Source organism: Doryrhamphus excisus, unplaced genomic scaffold (genome assembly GCF_030265055.1).
Source record: "Doryrhamphus excisus isolate RoL2022-K1 unplaced genomic scaffold, RoL_Dexc_1.0 HiC_scaffold_25, whole genome shotgun sequence".
In the NCBI taxonomy this organism is placed as follows: domain Eukaryota; kingdom Metazoa; phylum Chordata; class Actinopteri; order Syngnathiformes; family Syngnathidae; genus Doryrhamphus; species Doryrhamphus excisus.
The window spans coordinates 1872436-1891518 of record NW_026652243.1 but is presented as its reverse complement, the minus strand read 5'-3'; the positions used below and the strand labels follow the sequence as shown (position 1 = coordinate 1891518).

General features: G+C 50.6%; 34 non-coding genes and 24 pseudogenes across 34 annotated transcripts; all 58 read left to right on the top strand.

Annotated features, from left to right (window-relative positions):
* The first annotated feature begins 82 nt into the window (after positions 1-82).
* Positions 83-201, top strand: LOC131115178 (5S ribosomal RNA). The gene has a single exon (XR_009122464.1). It is a non-coding gene; the product is annotated as a 5S ribosomal RNA (ribosomal RNA).
* Positions 202-312: 111 nt separating this feature from the next.
* LOC131114182 (5S ribosomal RNA) lies at positions 313-421 on the top strand (annotated as a pseudogene).
* A 112-nt stretch (positions 422-533) lies between these two features.
* On the top strand, positions 534-650 carry LOC131113045 (5S ribosomal RNA; annotated as a pseudogene).
* Positions 651-762: 112 nt separating this feature from the next.
* LOC131115177 (5S ribosomal RNA) lies at positions 763-881 on the top strand. Its single transcript, XR_009122463.1, has one exon. It is a non-coding gene; the product is annotated as a 5S ribosomal RNA (ribosomal RNA).
* A 112-nt stretch (positions 882-993) lies between these two features.
* Positions 994-1112, top strand: LOC131116813 (5S ribosomal RNA). The gene has a single exon (XR_009124050.1). It is a non-coding gene; the product is annotated as a 5S ribosomal RNA (ribosomal RNA).
* A 112-nt stretch (positions 1113-1224) lies between these two features.
* Positions 1225-1343, top strand: LOC131115176 (5S ribosomal RNA). Its single transcript, XR_009122462.1, has one exon. It is a non-coding gene; the product is annotated as a 5S ribosomal RNA (ribosomal RNA).
* A 112-nt stretch (positions 1344-1455) lies between these two features.
* LOC131115972 (5S ribosomal RNA) lies at positions 1456-1574 on the top strand. Its single transcript, XR_009123239.1, has one exon. It is a non-coding gene; the product is annotated as a 5S ribosomal RNA (ribosomal RNA).
* Positions 1575-1686: 112 nt separating this feature from the next.
* On the top strand, positions 1687-1795 carry LOC131112883 (5S ribosomal RNA; annotated as a pseudogene).
* Positions 1796-1906: 111 nt separating this feature from the next.
* Positions 1907-2025, top strand: LOC131114233 (5S ribosomal RNA). The gene has a single exon (XR_009121582.1). It is a non-coding gene; the product is annotated as a 5S ribosomal RNA (ribosomal RNA).
* A 112-nt stretch (positions 2026-2137) lies between these two features.
* LOC131115175 (5S ribosomal RNA) lies at positions 2138-2256 on the top strand. The gene has a single exon (XR_009122461.1). It is a non-coding gene; the product is annotated as a 5S ribosomal RNA (ribosomal RNA).
* A 111-nt stretch (positions 2257-2367) lies between these two features.
* On the top strand, positions 2368-2476 carry LOC131113943 (5S ribosomal RNA; annotated as a pseudogene).
* A 112-nt stretch (positions 2477-2588) lies between these two features.
* Positions 2589-2706, top strand: LOC131112704 (5S ribosomal RNA; annotated as a pseudogene).
* A 112-nt stretch (positions 2707-2818) lies between these two features.
* LOC131118736 (5S ribosomal RNA) lies at positions 2819-2937 on the top strand. Its single transcript, XR_009125891.1, has one exon. It is a non-coding gene; the product is annotated as a 5S ribosomal RNA (ribosomal RNA).
* A 112-nt stretch (positions 2938-3049) lies between these two features.
* Positions 3050-3158, top strand: LOC131112357 (5S ribosomal RNA; annotated as a pseudogene).
* A 112-nt stretch (positions 3159-3270) lies between these two features.
* LOC131112106 (5S ribosomal RNA) lies at positions 3271-3388 on the top strand (annotated as a pseudogene).
* A 112-nt stretch (positions 3389-3500) lies between these two features.
* On the top strand, positions 3501-3619 carry LOC131115174 (5S ribosomal RNA). The gene has a single exon (XR_009122460.1). It is a non-coding gene; the product is annotated as a 5S ribosomal RNA (ribosomal RNA).
* Positions 3620-3731: 112 nt separating this feature from the next.
* On the top strand, positions 3732-3850 carry LOC131115797 (5S ribosomal RNA). The gene has a single exon (XR_009123067.1). It is a non-coding gene; the product is annotated as a 5S ribosomal RNA (ribosomal RNA).
* A 5968-nt stretch (positions 3851-9818) lies between these two features.
* On the top strand, positions 9819-9937 carry LOC131115172 (5S ribosomal RNA). Its single transcript, XR_009122459.1, has one exon. It is a non-coding gene; the product is annotated as a 5S ribosomal RNA (ribosomal RNA).
* A 112-nt stretch (positions 9938-10049) lies between these two features.
* LOC131111996 (5S ribosomal RNA) lies at positions 10050-10158 on the top strand (annotated as a pseudogene).
* A 112-nt stretch (positions 10159-10270) lies between these two features.
* LOC131112364 (5S ribosomal RNA) lies at positions 10271-10379 on the top strand (annotated as a pseudogene).
* A 112-nt stretch (positions 10380-10491) lies between these two features.
* LOC131118765 (5S ribosomal RNA) lies at positions 10492-10620 on the top strand (annotated as a pseudogene).
* A 112-nt stretch (positions 10621-10732) lies between these two features.
* Positions 10733-10851, top strand: LOC131115649 (5S ribosomal RNA). Its single transcript, XR_009122924.1, has one exon. It is a non-coding gene; the product is annotated as a 5S ribosomal RNA (ribosomal RNA).
* A 112-nt stretch (positions 10852-10963) lies between these two features.
* LOC131117967 (5S ribosomal RNA) lies at positions 10964-11082 on the top strand. The gene has a single exon (XR_009125164.1). It is a non-coding gene; the product is annotated as a 5S ribosomal RNA (ribosomal RNA).
* Positions 11083-11194: 112 nt separating this feature from the next.
* Positions 11195-11313, top strand: LOC131117430 (5S ribosomal RNA). The gene has a single exon (XR_009124649.1). It is a non-coding gene; the product is annotated as a 5S ribosomal RNA (ribosomal RNA).
* A 112-nt stretch (positions 11314-11425) lies between these two features.
* LOC131117616 (5S ribosomal RNA) lies at positions 11426-11544 on the top strand. Its single transcript, XR_009124828.1, has one exon. It is a non-coding gene; the product is annotated as a 5S ribosomal RNA (ribosomal RNA).
* A 112-nt stretch (positions 11545-11656) lies between these two features.
* LOC131118433 (5S ribosomal RNA) lies at positions 11657-11775 on the top strand. The gene has a single exon (XR_009125603.1). It is a non-coding gene; the product is annotated as a 5S ribosomal RNA (ribosomal RNA).
* Positions 11776-11887: 112 nt separating this feature from the next.
* On the top strand, positions 11888-12006 carry LOC131118409 (5S ribosomal RNA). The gene has a single exon (XR_009125577.1). It is a non-coding gene; the product is annotated as a 5S ribosomal RNA (ribosomal RNA).
* Positions 12007-12118: 112 nt separating this feature from the next.
* On the top strand, positions 12119-12227 carry LOC131113105 (5S ribosomal RNA; annotated as a pseudogene).
* A 112-nt stretch (positions 12228-12339) lies between these two features.
* On the top strand, positions 12340-12458 carry LOC131117586 (5S ribosomal RNA). Its single transcript, XR_009124798.1, has one exon. It is a non-coding gene; the product is annotated as a 5S ribosomal RNA (ribosomal RNA).
* A 112-nt stretch (positions 12459-12570) lies between these two features.
* On the top strand, positions 12571-12689 carry LOC131116501 (5S ribosomal RNA). The gene has a single exon (XR_009123747.1). It is a non-coding gene; the product is annotated as a 5S ribosomal RNA (ribosomal RNA).
* A 112-nt stretch (positions 12690-12801) lies between these two features.
* LOC131111995 (5S ribosomal RNA) lies at positions 12802-12910 on the top strand (annotated as a pseudogene).
* A 112-nt stretch (positions 12911-13022) lies between these two features.
* On the top strand, positions 13023-13131 carry LOC131111993 (5S ribosomal RNA; annotated as a pseudogene).
* Positions 13132-13243: 112 nt separating this feature from the next.
* On the top strand, positions 13244-13362 carry LOC131117057 (5S ribosomal RNA). Its single transcript, XR_009124287.1, has one exon. It is a non-coding gene; the product is annotated as a 5S ribosomal RNA (ribosomal RNA).
* Positions 13363-13474: 112 nt separating this feature from the next.
* LOC131111992 (5S ribosomal RNA) lies at positions 13475-13583 on the top strand (annotated as a pseudogene).
* A 112-nt stretch (positions 13584-13695) lies between these two features.
* LOC131112363 (5S ribosomal RNA) lies at positions 13696-13804 on the top strand (annotated as a pseudogene).
* Positions 13805-13916: 112 nt separating this feature from the next.
* On the top strand, positions 13917-14045 carry LOC131118764 (5S ribosomal RNA; annotated as a pseudogene).
* Positions 14046-14157: 112 nt separating this feature from the next.
* Positions 14158-14276, top strand: LOC131116844 (5S ribosomal RNA). Its single transcript, XR_009124079.1, has one exon. It is a non-coding gene; the product is annotated as a 5S ribosomal RNA (ribosomal RNA).
* A 112-nt stretch (positions 14277-14388) lies between these two features.
* Positions 14389-14507, top strand: LOC131117966 (5S ribosomal RNA). The gene has a single exon (XR_009125163.1). It is a non-coding gene; the product is annotated as a 5S ribosomal RNA (ribosomal RNA).
* A 112-nt stretch (positions 14508-14619) lies between these two features.
* On the top strand, positions 14620-14738 carry LOC131117429 (5S ribosomal RNA). The gene has a single exon (XR_009124648.1). It is a non-coding gene; the product is annotated as a 5S ribosomal RNA (ribosomal RNA).
* Positions 14739-14850: 112 nt separating this feature from the next.
* Positions 14851-14969, top strand: LOC131117615 (5S ribosomal RNA). Its single transcript, XR_009124827.1, has one exon. It is a non-coding gene; the product is annotated as a 5S ribosomal RNA (ribosomal RNA).
* Positions 14970-15081: 112 nt separating this feature from the next.
* Positions 15082-15200, top strand: LOC131117576 (5S ribosomal RNA). Its single transcript, XR_009124790.1, has one exon. It is a non-coding gene; the product is annotated as a 5S ribosomal RNA (ribosomal RNA).
* Positions 15201-15312: 112 nt separating this feature from the next.
* LOC131113814 (5S ribosomal RNA) lies at positions 15313-15421 on the top strand (annotated as a pseudogene).
* Positions 15422-15533: 112 nt separating this feature from the next.
* Positions 15534-15652, top strand: LOC131117585 (5S ribosomal RNA). Its single transcript, XR_009124797.1, has one exon. It is a non-coding gene; the product is annotated as a 5S ribosomal RNA (ribosomal RNA).
* Positions 15653-15764: 112 nt separating this feature from the next.
* LOC131116500 (5S ribosomal RNA) lies at positions 15765-15883 on the top strand. Its single transcript, XR_009123746.1, has one exon. It is a non-coding gene; the product is annotated as a 5S ribosomal RNA (ribosomal RNA).
* A 112-nt stretch (positions 15884-15995) lies between these two features.
* LOC131111991 (5S ribosomal RNA) lies at positions 15996-16104 on the top strand (annotated as a pseudogene).
* A 112-nt stretch (positions 16105-16216) lies between these two features.
* LOC131111990 (5S ribosomal RNA) lies at positions 16217-16325 on the top strand (annotated as a pseudogene).
* A 112-nt stretch (positions 16326-16437) lies between these two features.
* LOC131115171 (5S ribosomal RNA) lies at positions 16438-16556 on the top strand. Its single transcript, XR_009122458.1, has one exon. It is a non-coding gene; the product is annotated as a 5S ribosomal RNA (ribosomal RNA).
* A 112-nt stretch (positions 16557-16668) lies between these two features.
* On the top strand, positions 16669-16777 carry LOC131111989 (5S ribosomal RNA; annotated as a pseudogene).
* Positions 16778-16889: 112 nt separating this feature from the next.
* Positions 16890-16998, top strand: LOC131112362 (5S ribosomal RNA; annotated as a pseudogene).
* A 112-nt stretch (positions 16999-17110) lies between these two features.
* Positions 17111-17239, top strand: LOC131111643 (5S ribosomal RNA; annotated as a pseudogene).
* A 112-nt stretch (positions 17240-17351) lies between these two features.
* Positions 17352-17470, top strand: LOC131115648 (5S ribosomal RNA). The gene has a single exon (XR_009122923.1). It is a non-coding gene; the product is annotated as a 5S ribosomal RNA (ribosomal RNA).
* A 112-nt stretch (positions 17471-17582) lies between these two features.
* LOC131115808 (5S ribosomal RNA) lies at positions 17583-17701 on the top strand. The gene has a single exon (XR_009123077.1). It is a non-coding gene; the product is annotated as a 5S ribosomal RNA (ribosomal RNA).
* A 112-nt stretch (positions 17702-17813) lies between these two features.
* On the top strand, positions 17814-17932 carry LOC131118781 (5S ribosomal RNA). Its single transcript, XR_009125933.1, has one exon. It is a non-coding gene; the product is annotated as a 5S ribosomal RNA (ribosomal RNA).
* A 112-nt stretch (positions 17933-18044) lies between these two features.
* LOC131118432 (5S ribosomal RNA) lies at positions 18045-18163 on the top strand. The gene has a single exon (XR_009125602.1). It is a non-coding gene; the product is annotated as a 5S ribosomal RNA (ribosomal RNA).
* Positions 18164-18275: 112 nt separating this feature from the next.
* Positions 18276-18384, top strand: LOC131113433 (5S ribosomal RNA; annotated as a pseudogene).
* Positions 18385-18496: 112 nt separating this feature from the next.
* On the top strand, positions 18497-18605 carry LOC131111988 (5S ribosomal RNA; annotated as a pseudogene).
* A 112-nt stretch (positions 18606-18717) lies between these two features.
* LOC131117159 (5S ribosomal RNA) lies at positions 18718-18836 on the top strand. Its single transcript, XR_009124384.1, has one exon. It is a non-coding gene; the product is annotated as a 5S ribosomal RNA (ribosomal RNA).
* Positions 18837-18948: 112 nt separating this feature from the next.
* LOC131117754 (5S ribosomal RNA) lies at positions 18949-19067 on the top strand. The gene has a single exon (XR_009124962.1). It is a non-coding gene; the product is annotated as a 5S ribosomal RNA (ribosomal RNA).
* Positions 19068-19083: the final 16 nt, after the last annotated feature.

The following is a 19083-nucleotide window of genomic DNA, read 5'->3' as shown; positions in this document are numbered from 1 at the left end:
GAGGGCGCTGTTTGACATGTTTTGCTGGAGTCTAGTTTGGCCTGCGTCACCTTCAAATAGGATCTTTTCAGTTGACCTGGCAGCTTACGGCCATACTACCCTGAAAACGCCCGATCTCGTCCGATCTCGGAAGCTAAGCAGGGGCGGGCCTGGTTAGTACTTGGATGGGAGACCGCCTGGGAATACCAGGTGCTGTAAGCTTTTTATGGTTTCTGCTGTAGCCTGACAGCAGAGGGCGCTGTTTGACACTTTTTGCTTGATCTAGTTTGGCCTGCGTCGCCATCAAATAAGATCTTTTCAGTTGTCCTGGCAGCTTACGGCCATACTACCCTGAAAACGCCAAATCTCGGAAGCTAAGCAGGGGCGGGCCTGGTTTGTACTTGGATGGGAGACCGCCTGTGAATACCAGGTGCTGTAAGCTTTTTATGGTTTCTGCTCTTGCCTGACAGCAGAGGGCGCTGTTTGACACTTTTTGCTGTAGTCTAGTTTGGCCTGTGTCACCTTCAAATAGGATCTTTTCAGTTGACCTGGCAGCTTAGGCCATACTACCCTGAAAACGCCCGATCTCGTACGATCTCGGAAGCTAAGCAGGGCCGGCCTGGTTAGTACTTGGATGGGAGACCGCCTGTGAATACCAGGTGCTGTAAGCTTTTTATGGTTTCTGCTCTTGCCTGACAGCAGAGGGCGCTGTTTGACACTTTTTGCTGTAGTCTAGTTTGGCCTGCGTCACCTTCAAATAGGATCTTTTCAGTTGACCTGGCAGCTTACGGCCATACTACCCTGAAAACGCCCGATCTCGTCCGATCTCGGAAGCTAAGCAGGGGCGGGCCTGGTTAGTACTTGGATGGGAGACCGCCTGGGAATACCAGGTGCTGTAAGCTTTTTATGGTTTCTGCTCTTGCCTGACAGCAGAGGGCGCTGTTTGACACTTTTTGCTGGAGTCTAGTTTGGCCTGCGTCGCCTTCAAATAGGATCTTTTCAGTTGTCCTGGCAGCTTACGGCCATACTACCCTGAAAACGCCCGATCTCGTCCAATCTCGGAAGCTAAGCAGGGGCGGGCCTGGTTAGTACTTGGATGGGAGACCGCCTGGGAATACCAGGTGCTGTAAGCTTTTTATGGTTTCTGCTCTTGCCTGACAGCAGAGGGCGCTGTTTGACACTTTTTGCTGGAGTCTAGTTTGGCCTGCGTCGCCTTCAAATAGGATCTTTTCAGTTGTCCTGGCAGCTTACGGCCATACTACCCTGAAAACGCCCGATCTCGTCCGATCTCGGAAGCTAAGCAGGGGCGGGCCTGGTTAGTACTTGGATGGGAGACCGCCTGGGAATACCAGGTGCTGTAAGCTTTTTATGGTTTCTGCTCTTGCCTGACAGCAGAGGGCGCTGTTTGACACTTTTTGCTGGAGTCTAGTTTGGCCTGCGTCGCCTTCAAATAGGATCTTTTCAGTTGATGTGGCAGCTTACGGCCATACTACCCTGAAAACGCCCGATTTCGTCCGATCTCGGAAGCTAAGCAGGGGCGGGCCTGGTTAGTACTTGGATGGGAGACCGCCTGGGAATACCAGGTGCTGTAAGCTTTTTATGGTTTCTGCTCTTGCCTGACAGCAGAGGGCGCTGTTTGACACTTTTTGCTGGAGTCTAGTTTGGCCTGCGTCGCCTTCAAATAGGATCTTTACAGTTGCCCTGGCAGCTTACGGCCACACTACCCTGAAAACGCCTGATCTCGGAAGCTAAGCAGGGGAGGGCCTGGTTAGTACTTGGATGGGAGACCGCCTGGGAATACCAGGTGCTGTAAGCTTTTTATGGTTTCTGCTCTAGCCTGACAGCAGAGGGCGCTGTTTGACACTTTTTGCTGGATCTAGTTTGGCCTGCATCGCCTTCAAATAAGATCTTTTCAGTTGTCCTGGCAGCTTACGGCCATACCACCCTGAAAACGCCTGATCTCGTCCGATCTCGGAAGCTAAGCAGGGGCGGGCCTGGTTAGTACTTGGATGGGAGACCGCCTGGGAATACCAGGTGCTGTAAGCTTTTCATGGTTTCTGCTCTTGCCTGACAGCAGAGGGCGCTGTTTGACATGTTTTGCTGGAGTCTAGTTTGGCCTGCGTCACCTTCAAATAGGATCTTTTCAGTTGACCTGGCAGCTTACGGCCATACTACCCTGAAAACGCCCGATCTCGTCCGATCTCGGAAGCTAAGCAGGGGCGGGCCTGGTTAGTACTTGGATGGGAGACCGCCTGGGAATACCAGGTGCTGTAAGCTTTTTATGGTTTCTGCTGTAGCCTGACAGCAGAGGGCGCTGTTTGACACTTTTTGCTTGATCTAGTTTGGCCTGCGTCGCCTTCAAATAAGATCTTTTCAGTTGTCCTGGCAGCTTACGGCCATACTACCCTGAAAACGCCCAATCTCGGAAGCTAAGCAGGGGCGGGCCTGGTTTGTACTTGGATGGGAGACCGCCTGTGAATACCAGGTGCTGTAAGCTTTTTATGGTTTCTGCTCTTGCCTGACAGCAGAGGGCGCTGTTTGACACTTTTTGCTGTAGTCTAGTTTGGCCTGTGTCACCTTCAAATAGGATCTTTTCAGTTGACCTGGCAGCTTAGGCCATACTACCCTGAAAACGCCCGATCTCGTACGATCTCGGAAGCTAAGCAGGGCCGGGCCTGGTTAGTACTTGGATGCGAGACCGCCTGTGAATACCAGGTGCTGTAAGCTTTTTATGGTTTCTGCTCTTGCCTGACAGCAGAGGGCGCTGTTTGACACTTTTTGCTGTAGTCTAGTTTGGCCTGCGTCACCTTCAAATAGGATCTTTTCAGTTGACCTGGCAGCTTACGGCCATACTACCCTGAAAATGCCCGATCTCGTCCGATCTCGGAAGCTAAGCAGGGGCGGTCCTGGTTAGTACTTGGATGGGAGACCGCCTGGGATTACCAGGTGCTGTAAGCTTTTTATGGTTTCTGCTCTTGCCTGACAGCAGAGGGCGCTGTTTGACACTTTTTGCTGGAGTCTAGTTTGGCCTGCGTCTTCTTCAAATAGGATCTTTTCAGTTGTCCTGGCAGCTTACGGCCATACTACCCTGAAAACGCCCGATCTCGGAAGCTAAGCAGGGGCGGGCCTGGTTAGTACTTGGATGGGAGACCGCCTGTGAATACCAGGTGCTGTAAGCTTTTTATGGTTTCTGCTCTTGCCTGACAGCAGAGGGCGCTATTTGACACTTTTTGCTGTACTCTAGTTTGGCCTGCGTCACCTTCAAATAGGATCTTTTCAGTTGACCTCGCAGCTTAGGCCATACTACCCTGAAAACGCCCGATCTCGTACGATCTCAGAAGCTAAGCAGGGCCGGGCCTGGTTAGTACTTGGATGGGAGACCGCCTGTGAATACCAGGTGCTGTAAGCTTTTTATGGTTTCTGCTCTTGCCTGACAGCAGAGGGCGCTGTTTGACACTTTTTGCTGTCGTCTAGTTTGGCCTGCGTCACCTTCAAATAGGATCTTTTCAGTTGACCTGGCAGCTTACGGCCATACTACCCTGAAAACGCCCGATCTCGTCCGATCTCGGAAGCTAAGCAGGGGCGGGCCTGGTTAGTACTTGGATGGGAGACCGCCTGGGAATACCAGGTGCTGTAAGCTTTTTATGGTTTCTGCTCTTGCCTGACAGCAGAGGGCACTGTTTGACACTTTTTGCTGGAGTCTAGTTTGGCCTGCGTCGCCTTCAAATAGGATCTTTTCAGTTGATGTGGCAGCTTACGGCCATACTACCCTGAAAACGCCCGATCTCGTCCGATCTCGGAAGCTAAGCAGGGGCGGGCCTGGTTTGTACTTGGATGGGAGACCGCCTGGGAATACCAGGTGCTGTAAGCTTTTTATGGTTTCTGCTCTTGCCTGACAGCAGAGGGCGCTGTTTGACACTTTTTGCTGGAGTCTAGTTTGGCCTGCGTCGCCTTCAAATAGGATCTTTACAGTTGCCCTGGCAGCTTACGGCCACACTACCCTGAAAACGCCTGATCACTGATTGGTGATTGAGTGCAGGTGAGAGTGTGAGCAAACAAGAGGCAACCCTGAGTGTGTACTCCCTGTCTTCCGATTTCTTTTGAAGAATTTTAGCCAAATTTCCGCCTAAAACGTAATACTTGTACGAAGCAACCCCACGCCCCCACCACCACCAACCGCGGCTGGGGGGGGTGGGTGTCAAATGATGCCGGGGCCTATAAGAGGGAAAATGGAGCGAGCAGAGAAGAAAAGCGTGGACGAGACAACAAATGCAGACAACAAGTATGAAAGACAATTAACAGTGGCAGTGGAAGTAGTAGGACAGGAAAAAGTAACGATGATGGAGATATGTAAGAAAATTAGAGAAGAATGTGGACGAGTGGTGGGATGCCGCCAAAAATCCCTGACAAAATTCGAAGTTACTACAGAAGACAAAAAAGGAAAGGACCGTCTGCTGGACGGCATCACATTGAAGACCAATAAGATTATAGCGTCAGAAATTCGTAATGACGAGCTCGTCGTCTCGTTCCTTGGCCTTCCAGTGTACATTGAAGATGAGGTGATCCTGAAGAAGCTGGAGGAATGGGGAGTTCAGGCAGTGTCCACCATCAGAAGGCGCATGTGGCCAGGCACCGACATTGCAGACGGAACACGCTACCTAAAGGTGCGCTTCAACGAAAAAGTCCGCTCCCTACCATTTGCAACTAAGTTTGAGACCCTCGAGGGGGAAGAACACTTTCGGGTGCTACACGACCGCCAGAGGAAGGTATGCAGATTGTGCATCCAGCCCGGCCACATTATCCGAGATTGCCCGGAGTTTAAGTGCTTTAAATGTGGCGAGCAAGGCCACTACGCCAGAGAGTGTGAGGAGAATGAAAGGGGCGATCGCGGCCCATTGCCGATGCAGGATGAGGCGGTGCTGGGGGGCGGCTTGACAGCAGAGGCGGAGATGCTGGTTGAGGGAGCGCTGGAGAGAGACATGGAAACGCCGGCAGCTACAGTGCTAAGTGAAGGAGAGGAAAAGAGAATGGAGAGGATGCCAACGCCAATGGAGGTGGCAGCGGCGACGACGATGACAGCAGCAATGGCAGCTGCGGTGACAGCGACGGCGGCTGCGGTGACAGAGACGGTGGCGGAGGAGGCGGCTGAGGCTGAGGCGGCAGCGACAACGGCGGCGGCTGAGGCGGCTGAGGCAGCTGAGGCGGCAGCGACGACGGCGGCGGCTGAGGCGGCGGCGGCTGAGGCGGCAGCGACGACGACGACTGAGGCAGCAGCGATGACGACGACGGCGGCCGAGGCAGCAGCGACGACGACGACAACACCAGCGACAAAGACGAGGAGAACGGCGGGAGCGGTGACAAAAGCGGAAACAGGGAACGACGGAGCAAAAGCAGGCCCCAGCACGGCGAGGGACGACGACGGGGGCGACGAAGCCACAGGCAGGTGGGAGGAAATGGGCGACCTTTCGAGCCCGGATGAAATGGAGATCCAACAGCTTAAAAGTTACAAGAGGAAAAAAGAGAGAAAACTGTATAGAATGTAAGGTAGATAATTCCCACCCACAAAAGATAATGAACGCCGTGACAATTTCAAATTTAAACATAAACGGCGTCAGAAATATGAACAAACTTGAAAGAGCACTACACAGACTAGACGCGGACATAGTATGCTTGCAAGAGACAAGATGGACAAACGAACTCCTCCCGGAAATACGAAAGAGATGGACAGGGCCGATATTCGTTAACAACAAGACACAAAAGTCATGCGGCGTAGCCATACTCCTAAAAGAGAACTGCGTTGAAAATGCGGTCCAAATACAAACAAACAGCGAAGGAAGAGCGCTAATTGTAGACTTCATGCGGGCCAAAATAAAATACAGGCTGATAAACATCTACGCATCGAATAATGAAATCGAAAGGAAGGCTTTCTTCGAATGGCTGGGCCCCTTATGCATACCAAACACGCTGCTGGTAGGGGACTTTAACGTACGCTGCACCAGGATGGACGCTTGCAGCGCCTCCACCTTCAAACCCGATGTCTCCCGAGCAGCCCTACTCAGCCTGCTAAAAGACAAAAACCTTGTTGACGTGTGGAGGAACGACAACCCCAACAAAAGAGGGTATACAAGAAAACAGGTAGTGCGGAAAAAACTGAAACAGAGTAGAATAGACCTGTGTATTGCAAAGGAAGAAATTATAGGACATGTACGCAAACTGAAGTGGGAGTTTACAGAATTAAGCGACCACGCTATCATGACATTAACCTTAGGGCCCAAAGGGGAGGGGAAGGGCGGGGGAACCTGGTGCCTCAACTCCTCGCTAGTACAAGACCCGGCATACAAAAATAAGATAACCACCCTGCTCCAAAGTGAACTTGTGCAGGAGTTGATGGAGGACGATGCCATCCAAGGATGGGAGACGATAAAGACTTTCATCAAAAAGCAGAGCATAAAATTTGCCAAACGGAAAAAGCAAATAGACAACGAAAACAGAGTAATGCTGGAAAGCAAAATAGCAATAGAGGAAAAAAAGATAGAAGAAATACCACAATATAACATCGAAAAATACATCCAATTAAAAAAGGAACTGGCCGTATACGAAAAAGAAAGGTGCGAAGGCGCAATCATCAGAAGTAAAGCGCTTTGGGCAGCAAAGGGCGAAAAGTACACCAGTTTCTTCTTAAACCTTGAGAAAGAAAAACAGAGGAAAATGTACATAAAACAACTAGAAGACAAAAGGGGCCAAACAACCTCAGATTTTGTTGAAATCCTCGAAATCACGAGAGACTACTATGCAGACCTCTTCACAGGAGGCCAAATCAACGAACAAAGCGCAGATGAGATCATAGAAAGAGTCACCGCAAAGGTGACCGAGGCCGGAAGACGCGCCTGTGAAAGAGACATACGCATAGCGGATATAGAAAAAGCAATTAAAGAACTGCAGCCCCGCAAAAGTCCCGGAAGCGACGGCCTTACGGCCGAATTGTACAAAGCATTCACCGTTACGCTGGCACCCATGCTGCACAAAGTATACCAACGCATGGAGGAGAGGGGAGAGATGCCGACCTCTATGGCCACGGGCATCATCACCCTCATCCACAAAAAAGGCGACAGGGAAAAACTAGAGAACTACAGGCCAATAAGCCTGCTAAATGTGGATTATAAAATACTCGCCAAAGTGTTAGCAAACAGGCTAAAAGGAGTCTTAAAAGAAATTATCTCACCCACCCAGGCGTACAGTGTGCCGGGAAGAGATATCACAGACACAGTGAGAACCGTGCAAAACGTGGTGGAACACATGAAGGAAGAAAGCGGGATAGTGATCAGCCTAGACTTAAATAAAGCCTTCGACAGGGTGGAGCACCCTTTCATATGGAAGACGATGCAAAAAGTAGGGGTGGGCAAAAGGATGCTACGATGGCTGCAGCTGCTGTACGGGCAGGCGAGAAGTTGCGTGAAAATAAATGGCACAATGACAGACACCTTCCCCCTGACGAGATCGGTGAGACAAGGCTGCCCGCTATCCGCCCCGCTATTCACCATTGCGGTAGAACCCCTCGCCGCTCTCATAAAAACCACCGGAGAAATAAAGGGAGTGGCGATACCGGGAGGAGGCCGGAGCGTCATCCACCAATACGCGGATGACACAACCCTGACTCTGAAAGACGCCGAGGATGTGCGCAATGCAATGGGATGCGTGGAAAAATACGGGAGGGCAGCGGGCGCAAAAATTAATATGGACAAGTCCGAGATTTTATACATCGGCAACTTTGAGGGACAGAAATGCGATCTGCCGTTTAAGGAGGCACAAGACTGCATAAAGATCATCGGCATATATATAGGCGCAAACGACAAACAAGCGACCAACTTGACATGGACGGGAACCTTAAACAAGATCAAACAGACCGTAAACAGATGGAGAGCACGAAAGCTGACCCTAAAAGGGAGGGTGGTCATCATAAACTCTCTGTTAATGTCCAAACTGGTATATGCCCTGGGAGTGGTGAGCCTGCCCCAGTGGGCAGCGGCCGAAGCAGAGAGAACCATATGCGACTTCCTGTGGGAGGGGAAAGGCGTGCGCATTGCACAAAAAACCCTGATAGGACAGTATAAAGAGGGCGGACTAAAACTGGTGGACTTACAGACCAAAAAAGCGGCAATCAGAACCAGGATGGTGATAAAATATTTGCAGGGAGAAACAGACTGTGGGTGGAAGCCCTTCTTCCGAGAGACCCTCTTCAAATATGGACGGTGTGGGCAATACAGCCTACTGATGGACCTGAGAGGGAGGCTGCACGAGGGCACCCCCACCTTCTTTAAAGAAGTCATGGAGGCCTGGGGTAGGCTTGTGCATGACTTTGTGTACACAAACCACACAAAAAACAAAGTGATGAGCCAGCCGGTCTTTCAAAACCCCCAGATCGTAAAGGAAGGAAAAGTACTGTATAACAAAGTCTTCTTTTCAGCAGGACTAAGACAAATTAAAGACTTTGTATATGAGGTCATACCGGGCTTCCTGAGGGAGCAAGCCATTATAGACAGTGTACACGAATATGACGATGAAATACCGGAAAGAACAATAAAGAACGAATACAATAAAATAAAGATGGCCATCCCAAAAGCTTGGCAAAGGCACGTAAATAGCCAAGAAACAGGTAAAGAAACAGATGAGCTACCTGGAATTATGCTAAAAACCAAAGAAAAAGAGATCAACATAAAAACATGCACAGTGAAAACACTCTATTGGGCCCTTGTGAGCAAGGCCTTTAAAAGGCCAACCGCTGAGCTCCTCTGGCCGAAAGTGTTCAGCCACATAAAAGGACAGGACATATGGGTGATGGGAAACTGTAAATACAACAATCAGGAATGCGCCGACCTGGACTTCAAAATAAAACATAATAGGATATACACAAACGAAGTAATACACCAAATCAATAAAAACGTAGGAAGGGAGTGTAATGTGTGCGGCAGCGAGGTGGAAAGCCTGCTGCACTTATTTGTGAACTGTAAAGAACTGAATGTATTTGTGGATAGACTAAAAGGTACAATGGAGAGGAATTGGAAAAGCGACTTCACCCGAACCGTGAGATGGAAGGAAGAACTCCTGCTCGGCCACAGAGGAGGCCAGCAAGGGGTGAACATCAACCTATGGAACTTCATGTTGAGCCACGCCAGGTACGCTATCTGGATGAGGCGGAACCTTGCAAAGTTCGAAAAAAAAAAAATATCCGTATGGACATATTTTGAAGCTATTGTAAGGAGGGATGTGTCATTATGCCGGACCGCTGACCAAGAAAAGTTCGAGAGCTCCTTCATAGAAGGGAGCGGTCTGATCTTGATAGCAGACAATAACAAAATTGTGTTCAACCTATAGGAGAGGGAAAAAAAAAAAAAAAAAAAAAAAAAAAAAAAAAAAAAAAACTCTCAACCTACAGAAGGGGAATGAAAGAAAAAAAAAGAAAAAAAAAAAAAAAAAAAAAAAAAAAATCTTGGACAAACAGGCTGTGCCTGGACTGAGAGTTGTCAATGTGGACGTGTAATAACATGAAAGAATGGAATAATTGTGTATATAGTATGTTGATGTATGCATATCTGTGACGTACTGTGGTATGTTCAATAATAAAAAAAAAAAAAAAAAAAAAAAACGCCCGATCTCGGAAGCTAAGCAGGGGCGGGCCTGGTTAGTACTTGGATGGGAGACCACCTGGGAATACCAGGTGCTGTAAGCTTTTTATGGTTTCTGCTCTTGCCTGACAGCAGAGGGCGCTGTTTGACACTTTTTGCTGGAGTCTAGTTTGGCCTGCGTCGCCTTCAAATAATATTTTTTCAGTTGTCCTTAAAGCTTACGGCCATACTACCCTGAAAACGCCCGATCTCGTCCGATCTCGGAAGCTAAGCAGGGGCGGGCCTGGTTAGTACTTGGATGGGAGACCGCCTGGGAATACCAGGTGCTGTAAGCTTTTTATGGTTTCTGCTCTTGCCTGACAGCAGAGGGCGCTGTTTGACACTTTTTGCCAGAGTCTAGTTTGGCCTGCGTCGCCTTCAAATAGGATCTTTTCAGTTGACCTGGCAGCTTACGGCCATACTACCCTGAAAACGCCCGATCTCGGAAGCTAAGCAGGGGCGGGCCTGGTTAGTACTTGGATGGGAGACCGCCTGGGAATACCAGGTGCTGTAAGCTTTTTATGGTTTCTGCTCTTGCCTGACAGCAGAGGGCGCTGTTTGACACTTTTTGCTGGAGTCTAGTTTGGCCTGCGTCACCTTCAAATAGGATCTTTTCAGTTGACCTGGCAGCTTACGGCCATACTACCCTGAAAACGCCCGATCTCGGAAGCTAAGCAGGGGCGGGCCTGGTTAGTACTTGGATGGGAGACCACCTGGGAATACCAGGTACTGTAAGCTTTTTATGGTTTCTGCTCTTGCCTGACAGCAAAGGGCGCTGTTTGACACTTTTTGTCAGAGTCTAGTTTGGCCTGCGTCACCTTCAAATAGGATCTTTTCAGTTGACCTGGCAGTTTACAGCCATACTACCCTGAAAACGCCCGATCTCGTCCGATCTCGTCCGATCTCGGAAGCTAAGCAGGGGCGGGCCTGGTTAGTACTTGGATGGGAGACCGCCTGGGAATACCAGGTGCTGTAAGCTTTTTATGGTTTCTGCTCTTGCCTGACAGCAGAGGGCGCTCTTTGACACTTTTTGCTGGAGTCTAGTTTGGCCTGCGTCGCCTTCAAATAAGAATTTTTCAGTTGCCCTTAAAGCTTACGGCCATACTACCCTGAAAACGCCCGATCTCGTCCGATCTCGGAAGCTAAGCAGGGGCTGGCCTGGTTAGTACTTGGATGGGAGACCGCCTGGGAATACCAGGTGCTGTAAGCTTTTTATGGTTTCTGCTCTTGCCTGACAGCAGAGGGCGCTGTTTGACACTTTTTGCTGGAGTCTAGTTTGGCCTGCGTCGCCTTCAAATAAGATTTTTTCAGTTGCCCTTAAAGCTTACGGCCATACTACCCTGAAAACGCCCGATCTCGTCCGATCTCGGAAGCAAAGCAGGGGCGGGCCTGGTTAGTACTTGGATGGGAGACCGCCTGGCAATACCAGGTGCTGTAAGCTTTTTATGGTTTCTGCTCTTGCCTGACAGCAGAGGGCGCTGTTTGACACTTTTTGCTGGAGTCTAGTTTGGCCTGCGTCGCCTTCAAATAAGATTTTTTCAGTTGCCCTTAAAGCTTACGGCCATACTACCCTGAAAACGCCAGATCTCGTCCGATCTCGGAAGCTAAGCAGGGGCTGGCCTGGTTAGTACTTGGATGGGAGACCGCCTGGGAATACCAGGTGCTGTAAGCTTTTTATGGTTTCTGCTCTTGCCTGACAGCAGAGGGCGCTGTTTGACACTTTTTGCTGGAGTCTAGTTTGGCCTGCGTCGCCTTCAAATAGGATCTTTTCAGTTGCCTTGGCAGCTTACAGCCATACTACCCTGAAAACGCCCGATCTCATCCGATCTCGGAAGCTAAGCAGGGGCGGGCGTGGTTAGTACTTGGATGGGAGACCGCATAGGAATACCAGGTGCTGTAAGCTTTTTATGGTTTCTGCTCTTGCCTGAAAGCAGAGGGCGCTGTTTGACACTTTTTGCTGGAGTCTAGTTTGGCCTGCGTCGCCTTGAAATAGGATCTTTTCAGTTGCCCTGGCAGCTTACGGCCATACTACCCTGAAAACGCCCGATCTCGTCCGATCTCGGACGCTAAGCAGGGGCGGGCCTGGTTAGTACTTGGATGGGAGACCGCCTGGGAATACCAAGAGCTGTAAGCTTTTTATGGTTTCTGCTCTTGCCTGACAGCAAAGGGCGCTGTTTGACACTTTTTGCCAGAGTCTAGTTTGGCCTGCGTCACCTTCAAATAGGATCTTTTCAGTTGACCTGGCAGCTTACGGCCATACTACCCTGAAAACGCCCGATCTCGTCCGACCTCGGAAGCTGAGCAGGGGCGGGCCTGGTTAGTACTTGGATGGGTGATCGCCTGGGAATACCAGGTGCTGTAGGCTTTTCATGGTTTCTGCTCTTGCCTGACTGCAGAGGGCGCTGTTTGACATGTTTTGCTGGAGTCTAGTTTGGCCTGCGTCACCTTCAAATAGGATCTTTTCAGTTCACCTGGCAGCTTACGGCCATACTACCCTGAAAACGCCCAATCTCGGAAGCTAAGCAGGGGCGGGCCTGGTTAGTACTTGGATGGGAGACCGCCTGGGAATACCAGGTGCTGTAAGCTTTTTATGGTTTCTGCTCTTGCCTGACAGCAAAGGGCGCTGTTTGACACTTTTTGCCAGAGTCTAGTTTGGCCTGCGTCGCCTTCAAATAGGATCTTTTCAGTTGATCTGTCAGCTTACGGCCATACTATCCTGAAAACGCCCGATCTCGTCCGATCTCGGAAGCTAAGCAGGGGCGGGCCTGGTTAGTACTTGGATGGGTGACCGTCTTGGAATACCAGGTGCTGTAGGCTTTTCATGGTTTCTACTCTTGCCTGACAGCAGAGGGCGCTGTTTGACATGTTTTGCTGGAGTCTAGTTTGGCCTGCGTCACCTTCAAATAGGATCTTTTCAGTTGACCTGGCAGCTTACGGCCATACTACCCTTAAAACGCCTGATCTCGTCCGATCTCGGAAGCTAAGCAGGGGCGGGCCTGGTTAGTACTTGGATGGGAGACCGCCTGGGAATACCAGGTGCTGTAAGCTTTTTATGGTTTCTGCTCTTGCCTGACAGCAGAGGGCACTGTTTGACGCTTTTTGCTGGAGTCTAGTTTGGCCTGCGTCACCTTCAAATAGGATCTTTTCAGTTCACCTGGCAGCTTACGGCCATACTACCCTGAAAACGCCCGATCTCGGAAGCTAAGCAGGGGCGGGCCTGGTTAGTACTTGGATGGGAGACCGCCTGGGAATACCAGGTGCTGTAAGCTTTTTATGGTTTCTGCTCTTGCCTGACAGCAGAGGGCGCTGTTTGACACTTTTTGCTGGAGTCTAGTTTGGCCTGCGTCGCCTTCAAATAAGATTTTTTCAGTTGTCCTTAAAGCTTACGGCCATACTACCCTGAAAACGCCCGATCTCGGAAGCTAAGCAGGGGCGGGCCTGGTTAGTACTTGGATGGGAGACCGCCTGGGAATACCAGGTGCTGTAAGCTTTTTATGGTTTCTGCTCTTGCCTGACAGCAGAGTGCGCTGTTTGACACTTTTTGCTGGAGTCTAGTTTGGCCTGCGTTGCCTTCAAATAGGATCTTTTCAGTTGACCTGGCAGCTTACGGCCATACTACCCTGAAAACGCCCGATCTCGTCCGATCTCGGAAGCTAAGCAGGGGCGGGCCTGGTTAGTACTTGGATGGGAGACCGCCTGGGATTACCAGGTGCTGTAAGCTTTTTATGGTTTCTGCTCTTGCCTGACAGCAGAGGGCGCTGTTTGACACTTTTTGCCAGAGTCTAGTTTGGCCTGCGTCGCCTTCAAATAGGATCTTTTCAGTTGACCTGGCAGCTTACGGCCATACTACCCTGAAAACGCCCGATCTCGGAAGCTAAGCAGGGGCGGGCCTGGTTAGTACTTGGATGGGAGACCGCCTGGGAATACCAGGTGCTGTAAGCTTTTTATGGTTTCTGCTCTTGCCTGACAGCAGAGGGCGCTGTTTGACACTTTTTGCTGGAGTCTAGTTTGGCCTGCGTCACCTTCAAATAGGATCTTTTCAGTTGACCTGGCAGCTTACGGCCATACTACCCTGAAAACGCCCGATCTCGGAAGCTAAGCAGGGGCGGGCCTGGTTAGTACTTGGATGGGAGACCACCTGGGAATACCAGGTACTGTAAGCTTTTTATGGTTTCTGCTCTTGCCTGACAGCAAAGGGCGCTGTTTGACACTTTTTGTCAGAGTCTAGTTTGGCCTGCGTCACCTTCAAATAGGATCTTTTCAGTTGACCTGGCAGTTTACAGCCATACTACCCTGAAAACGCCCGATCTCGTCCGATCTCGTCCGATCTCGGAAGCTAAGCAGGGGCGGGCCTGGTTAGTACTTGGATGGGAGACCGCCTGGGAATACCAGGTGCTGTAAGCTTTTTATGGTTTCTGCTCTTGCCTGACAGCAGAGGGCGCTGTTTGACACTTTTTGCTGGAGTCTAGTTTGGCCTGCGTCGCCTTCAAATAAGAATTTTTCAGTTGCCCTTAAAGCTTACGGCCATACTACCCTGAAAACGCCCGATCTCGTCCGATCTCGAAAGCTAAGCAGGGGCTGGCCTGGTTAGTACTTGGATGGGAGACCGCCTGGGAATACCAGGTGCTGTAAGCTTTTTATGGTTTCTGCTCTTGCCTGACAGCAGAGGGCGCTGTTTGACACTTTTTGCTGGAGTCTAGTTTGGCCTGCGTCGCCTTCAAATAAGATTTTTTCAGTTGCCCTTAAAGCTTACGGCCATACTACCCTGAAAACGCCCGATCTCGTCCGATCTCGGAAGCAAAGCAGGGGCGGGCCTGGTTAGTACTTGGATGGGAGACCGCCTGGCAATACCAGGTGCTGTAAGCTTTTTATGGTTTCTGCTCTTGCCTGACAGCAGAGGGCGCTGTTTGACACTTTTTGCTGGAGTCTAGTTTGGCCTGCGTCGCCTTCAAATAAGATTTTTTCAGTTGCCCTTAAAGCTTACGGCCATACTACCCTGAAAACGCCAGATCTCGTCCGATCTCGGAAGCTAAGCAGGGGCTGGCCTGGTTAGTACTTGGATGGGAGACCGCCTGGGAATACCAGGTGCTGTAAGCTTTTTATGGTTTCTGCTCTTGCCTGACAGCAGAGGGCGCTGTTTGACACTTTTTGCTGGAGTCTAGTTTGGCCTGCGTCGCCTTCAAATAGGATCTTTTCAGTTGCCTTGGCAGCTTACAGCCATACTACCCTGAAAACGCCCGATCTCATCCGATCTCGGAAGCTAAGCAGGGGCGGGCGTGGTTAGTACTTGGATGGGAGACCGCATAGGAATACCAGGTGCTGTAAGCTTTTTATGGTTTCTGCTCTTGCCTGACAGCAAAGGGCGCTGTTTGACACTTTTTGCCAGAGTCTAGTTTGGCCTGCGTCACCTTCAAATAGGATCTTTTCAGTTGACCTGGCAGCTTACGGCCATACTACCCTGAAAACGCCCGATCTCGTCCGACCTCGGAAGCTGAGCAGGGGCGGGCCTGGTTAGTACTTGGATGGGTGACCGCCTGGGAATACCAGGTGCTGTAGGCTTTTCATGGTTTCTGCTCTTGCCTGACTGCAGAGGGCGCTGTTTGACATGTTTTGCTGGAGTCTAGTTTGGCCTGCGTCACCTTCAAATAGGATCTTTTCAGTTCACCTGGCAGCTTACGGCCATACTACCCTGAAAACGCCCAATCTCGGAAGCTAAGCAGGGGCGGGCCTGGTTAGTACTTGGATGGGAGACCGCCTGGGAATACCAGGTGTTGTAAGCTTTTTATGGTTTCTGCTCTTGCCTGACAGCAAAGGGCGCTGTTTGACACTTTTTGCCAGAGTCTAGTTTGGCCTGCGTCGCCTTCAAATAGGATCTTTTCAGTTGATCTGTCAGCTTACGGCCATACTATCCTGAAAACGCCCGATCTCGTCCGATCTCGGAAGCTAAGCAGGGGCGGGCCTGGTTAGTACTTGGATGGGTGACCGTCTTGGAATACCAGGTGCTGTAGGCTTTTCATGGTTTCTACTCTTGCCTGACAGCAGAGGGCGCTGTTTGACATGTTTTGCTGGAGTCTAGTTTGGCCTGCGTCACCTTCAAATAGGATCTTTTCAGTTGACCTGGCAGCTTACGGCCATACTACCCTTAAAACGCCTGATCTCGTCCGATCTCGGAAGCTAAGCAGGGGCGGGCCTGGTTAGTACTTGGATGGGAGACCGCCTGGGAATACCAGGTGCTGTAAGCTTTTTATGGTTTCTGCTCTTGCCTGACAGCAGAGGGCACTGTTTGACGCTTTTTGCTGGAGTCTAGTTTGGCCTGCGTCACCTTCAAATAGGATCTTTTCAGTTCACCTGGCAGCTTACGGCCATACTACCCTGAAAACGCCCGATCTCGGAAGCTAAGCAGGGGCGGGCCTGGTTAGTACTTGGATGGGAGACCGCCTGGGAATACCAGGTGCTGTAAGCTTTTTATGGTTTCTGCTCTTGCCTGACAGCAGAGGGCGCTGTTTGACACTTTTTGCTGGAGTCTAGTTTGGCCTGCGTCGCCTTCAAATAAGATTTTTTCAGTTGTCCTTAAAGCTTACGGCCATACTACCCTGAAAACGCCCGATCTCGGAAGCTAAGCAGGGGCGGGCCTGGTTAGTACTTGGATGGGAGACCGCCTGGGAATACCAGGTGCTGTAAGCTTTTTATGGTTTCTGCTCTTGCCTGACAGCAGAGTGCGCTGTTTGACACTTTTTGCTGGAGTCTAGTTTGGCCTGCGTTGCCTTCAAATAGGATCTTTTCAGTTGACCTGGCAGCTTACGGCCATACTACCCTGAAAACGCCCGATCTCGTCCGATCTCGGAAGCTAAGCAGGGGCGGGCCTGGTTAGTACTTGGATGGGAGACCGCCTGGGAATACCAGGTGCTGTAAGCTTTTTATGGTTTCTGCTCTTGCCTGACAGCAGAGGGCGCTGTTTGACACTTTTTGCCAGAGTCTAGTTTGGCCTGCGTCGCCTTCAAATAGGATCTTTTCAGTTGACCTGGCAGCTTACGGCCATACTACCCTGAAAACGCCCGATCTCGGAAGCTAAGCAGGGGCGGGCCTGGTTAGTACTTGGATGGGAGACCGCCTGGGAATACCAGGTGCTGTAAGCTTTTTATGGTTTCTGCTCTTGCTTGACAGCAGAGGGCGCTGTTTGACACTTTTTGCTGGAGTCTAGTTTGGCCTGCGTCACCTTCAAATAGGATCTTTTCAGTTGACCTGGCAGCTTACGGCCATACTACCCTGAAAACGCCCGATCTCGGAAGCTAAGCAGGGGCGGGCCTGGTTAGTACTTGGATGGGAGACCACCTGGGAATACCAGGTACTGTAAGCTTTTTATGGTTTCTGCTCTTGCCTGACAGCAAAGGGCGCTGTTTGACACTTTTTGTCAGAGTCTAGTTTGGCCTGCGTCACCTTCAAATAGGATCTTTTCAGTTGACCTGGCAGTTTACAGCCATACTACCCTGAAAACGCCCGATCTCGTCCGATCTCGTCCGATCTCGGAAGCTAAGCAGGGGTGGGCCTGGTTAGTACTTGGATGGGAGACCGCCTGGTAATACCAGGTGCTGTAAGCTTTTTATGGTTTCTGCTCTTGCCTGACAGCAGAGGGCGCTGTTTTACACTTTTTGCTGGAGTCTAGTTTGGCCTGCGTCGCCTTCAAATAAGAATTTTTCAGTTGCCCTTAAAGCTTACGGCCATACTACCCTGAAAACGCCCGATCTCGTCCGATCTCGGAAGCTAAGCAGGGGCTGGCCTGGTTAGTACTTGGATGGGAGACCGCCTGGGAATACCAGGTGCTGTAAGCTTTTTATGGTTTCTGCTCTTGCCTGACAGCAGAGGGCGCTGTTTGACACTTTTTGCTGTAGTCTAGTTTGGCCTGCGTCGCCTTCAAATAAGATTTTTTCAGTTGCCCTTAAAGCTTACGGCCATACTACCCTGAAAACGCCCGATCTCGTCCGATCTCGGAAGCAAAGCAGGGGCGGGCCTGGTTAGTACTTGGATGGGAGACCGCCTGGGAATACCAGGTGCTGTAAGCTTTTTATGGTTTCTGCTCTTGCCTGACAGCAGAGGGCGCTGTTTGACATTTTTTGCTGGAGTCTAGTTTGGCCTGCGTCGCCTTCAAATAAGATTTTTTCAGTTGCCCTTAAAGCTTACGGCCATACTACCCTGAAAACGCCAGCTCTCGTCCGATCTCGGAAGCTAAGCAGGGGCTGGCCTGGTTAGTACTTGGATGGGAGACCGCCTGGGAATACCAGGTGCTGTAAGCTTTTTATGGTTTCTGCTCTTGCCTGACAGCAGAGGGCGCTGTTTGACACTTTTTGCTGGAGTCTAGTTTGGCCTGCGTCGCCTTCAAATAGGATCTTTTCAGTTGCCCTGGCAGCTTACGGCCATACTACCCTGAAAACGCCCGATCTCGTCCGATCTCGGACGCTAAGCAGGGGCGGGCCTGGTTAGTACTTGGATGGGAGACCGCCTGGGAATACCAAGAGCTGTAAGCTTTTTATGGTTTCTGCTCTTGCCTGACAGCAAAGGGCGCTGTTTGACACTTTTTGCCAGAGTCTAGTTTGGCCTGCGTCACCTTCAAATAGGATCTTTTCAGTTGACCTGGCAGCTTACGGCCATACTACCCTGAAAACGCCCGATCTCGGAAGCTGAGCAGGGGCGGGCCTGGTTAGTACTTGGATGGGTGACCGCCTGGGAATACCAGGTGCTGTAGGCTTTTCATGGTTTCTGCTCTTGCCTGACTGCAGAGGGCGCTGTTTGACATGTTTTGCTGGAGTCTAGTTTGGCCTGCGTCACCTTCAAATAGGATCTTTTCAGTTCACCTGGCAGCTTACGGCCATACTACCCTGAAAACGCCCGATCTCGGAAGCTAAGCAGGGGCGGGCCTGGTTAGTACTTGGATGGGAGACCGCCTGGGAATACCAGGTGCTGTAAGCTTTTTATGGTTTCTGCTCTTGCCTGACAGCAAAGGGCGCTGTTTGACACTTTTTGCCAGAGTCTAGTTTGGCCTGCGTCGCCTTCAAATAGGATCTTTTCAGTTGATCTGTCAGCTTACGGCCATACTATCCTGAAAACGCCCGATCTCGTCCGATCTCGGAAGCTAAGCAGGGGCGGGCCTGGTTAGTACTTGGATGGGTGACCGCCTTGGAATACCAGGTGCTGTAGGCTTTTCATGGTTTCTGCTCTTGCCTGACAGCAGAGGGCGCTGTTTGACATGTTTTGCTGGAGTCTAGTTTGGCCTGCGTCACCTTCAAATAGGATCTTTTCAGTTGACCTGGCAGCTTACGGCCATACTACCCTTAAAACGCCTGATCTCGTCCGATCTCGGAAGCTAAGCAGGGGCGGGCCTGGTTAGTACTTGGATGGGAGACCGCCTGGGAATACCAGGTGCTGTCAGCTTTTTATGGTTTCTGCT